Source organism: Bactrocera latifrons, unplaced genomic scaffold, assembly GCF_001853355.1.
Source record: "Bactrocera latifrons isolate USDA-ARS-PBARC rearing strain unplaced genomic scaffold, ASM185335v1 scaffold_82, whole genome shotgun sequence".
NCBI lineage: Eukaryota > Metazoa > Arthropoda > Insecta > Diptera > Tephritidae > Bactrocera > Bactrocera latifrons.
In genome coordinates this window covers 628,632-631,500 of record NW_017537512.1, presented here as the reverse complement: position 1 = coordinate 631,500, position 2,869 = coordinate 628,632, and the positions used below count along the sequence as shown (strand labels likewise).

The 2,869-nt window shown below is 35.1% G+C and overlaps 1 protein-coding gene across 1 annotated transcript in view; it reads left to right on the top strand.

The window, feature by feature from the left end:
* Positions 1-2,343: 2,343 nt before the first annotated feature.
* Positions 2,344-2,869, top strand: part of LOC108977015 (sodium/hydrogen exchanger 9B1) — a 53,771-nt gene continuing 53,245 nt past the window's right edge. Inside the window, exon 1 of the mRNA XM_018946505.1 lies at positions 2,344-2,719. The gene's annotated coding sequence lies outside the window, so the exon portion shown is untranslated. The remainder of the gene's footprint in view (positions 2,720-2,869) is intronic.

Sequence of the window (2,869 nt, the reverse complement as noted above, 5' to 3'; positions counted from 1 at the left end):
TCTACAAAATTTAGATTAAACTAGTTAAAAGTCGTTTCAGTTTGTTTTAGTTATTAATATAAAATTCTCTCAGCCGCTAACCACAAATTCTCGTTAAACTAATAGCAACGCAGGGCGCAGCTTTCTTAGAAATTGCAACGTTTATGAATTCATTAGTTTAAATAGGGTTTACAATCTAGCAAATCAATTGACATACTTGTATATATCGATATGTATTACGATAAAAGATATCTCTTACATTTAATAGTTTTATCTCTATAATATCTATACCAGATGGTCCCTCTGTTGAGCCCAATTTCTGTTGACTTGTTCGAGCGTTTCGATTCGTAACTGCCGAATGAGAACATATCCCCACAGAAAAAAGGCTAACGGTGTGTAATCACATGATCTTGGTGGCCGAAACGTGAAATTCTCTGCTCACCGAAGTGTTCTCCCAATAAAGCGATAGATTGATCCGATGTGTGGGAGATGGCCTTATTGAAAAACATGTTGGCTAGATCACGACCTCAAATTTCAGGCATCAAATAGTTGGTTATCATGGCGCGATAACGGTCGCTATTAGCGGTTACGTTCTCACCGGCATCATTTTTGAAGAAATATGGACAGATGCTTCCACCAGCTCACAAACCATACCAAACCGTTATGTTTTGGTGTTTTCTAGATGAAATCGCTGAACAAAATTTAGCTTGAAAACGTCGGATCTTCTTGGAACTTTTCAAGAACTTATAGTTAGATTATCGTTGTTCCATACGTATCATCTCGAGTAAGAAATAAGATTGGAAAGCCTGTAATGGATAAACATGTATCGAGAAATCACTGGACTTGGATATGCAAAATTCATGTAACATTAACAAGAATTCTATAGCAGAAACGATACTAAGTCAAGCTAATATGGGGCCTTGTACACCAGTGCAAGATACAGGAACTGGTCATGATTCGGTACTTCCTTGCAAAATATTTATAGATTAGGTCCGAAAAATTACCTTACCAATATAATATTTTAATCTAGATCAGAGCAAATGCTTCAAAACGGAGTTGTCTTACTTTCACAATCTTCTAAAAAAGACTTGTGTCTAAATATCGGCCAATTGAACATGTTCCAAAAAGAAGAGTCACATATATCCCAATTTCCGCCAAATGACAATAGATAAGTTTGGAATGCACCACTGAACCGCTAAGTTACGATCGGTTCGAGAGGCAGTGTATTTTTGCCATAAAATATCGGCAGTTGATTCTGAGTTCTATAGATGTCAAGAAGCGAGAGGAATGGGTGACGGGAACTGAGTTTTGGCATGCCGTTGCTTCGTTAATCAGTTTAATCAGTCTGCTGTTTAATCACAGATATGGCAATCAGTTCCTAACTTCCTAAAGTTTCTAAATTTATAGAACTGACTAGGAACCCTCTTTGGCAATCATCGATCTAAGTACACGAAAAACATTTATGAAACTCACTAAAGTATAGTTTAGATTAGCTGGGAAACCTCCTTAGCTCTAAGTTTAATTGATTTAATAGCAGCTGGTAGTGTCAGAAAAAGAGAGTGCTTTTCGGGATGAGTTGGAAAGAAAGGTGGGGGCAGACATGTTACCTTAAGGTTTTTTGTCAACTTTCAAAAAGACAACTCGTTGAAAATATGGGAGTATTCATCAATTCAATCTCAAGGGTTAAAGAAGGGGTCTTTTTTGAAGAAGGTTATATTAATATTTTGTCTCTCTTAGGTTTTTCGCTCTCTAATGAAGGGGAACAACATGAAAACGATTGTAAATTCGTTCGAAATATATCGCTATTAACGGTTCATTTAAAATAGGCTTTAATTATATGAATTTTCGTAATTATTACCTTCCTAAAATATTACCAAGTGGCGTGACTACTAAATATTGTCAACCGAAATTTATAAAAAAGCTTAACATTTCATATATGTATGTATGTATGTATATGAATACATTTACTTACCGCTCCGAAGTAGTCAATTACATTTTATTTACGAGTATTTTTACTCACACTTATGCATTGGCAAGTACAGAGTACTAGTTAGAGCGTATTGATCTCATAACACTTGTTGCCGGCGTAATCAAATCGTTTTGTTTTGTGAACTTCTCGTAATTATTTACTTATTTTGTCGTCGTATGCGACTTCGTTTGTTGTTCGTTTGTTCATTGTTGTTGCACGCTACATTTTATCGGCCATCGATCGATGCATGCTATTGTGGTGGGTGTGAGAGTTGGTTGGTAGTTATTTTGGCTTTTGCTGTGTTGATTCGTCGTTTATTGGCTCTTCAACTTGATCGACACACACTCGCAGCCTATAAAGCGACGAACCAGTTTACGCGCACCGTCAGTCGGTGTGTGACTTAGCGTCGACGTTTACTTTCGAAAGGATCTTTGTTACGGCAGGAAGAGCAAGAAAGTAAGAAGTAGTTTTTGAAGTGGCGTAATATAGTTAACGGCGTGAATATCAACGAGTTTTTCGAATTTCTGTGTGTCTGTGCTCAAGCAGTTATATTTGCTTTGAAAACTAAAAAAAAAAATTAAATAAATATAAAACGATGAAATAATTTTAAGAAAATCGATTTTGTGTATTTAAATAAAGTATATGTACAAACGTAAGAAGTTACGAATTAAGAGAAGTAGTGACGGCAAATTTTGTGCGAACAATTGAAAACAACAGAGGGTCAAAGCTGAGCTTTGCAGTGGATTTTTCTTCAAGCAGCGGAATTGACAAGTACGAGTAATTTCAATTTATTTTTAGAACTATTTTAATATAGTAAAACAAAATGTTGTGTTTTCATTCAAATATTTAAAGAAAAAACTAGCAAAATTTTATTGAGCCTTCAAATTGCTAAAAATAGTTAATTATTGAATATAAAATAAT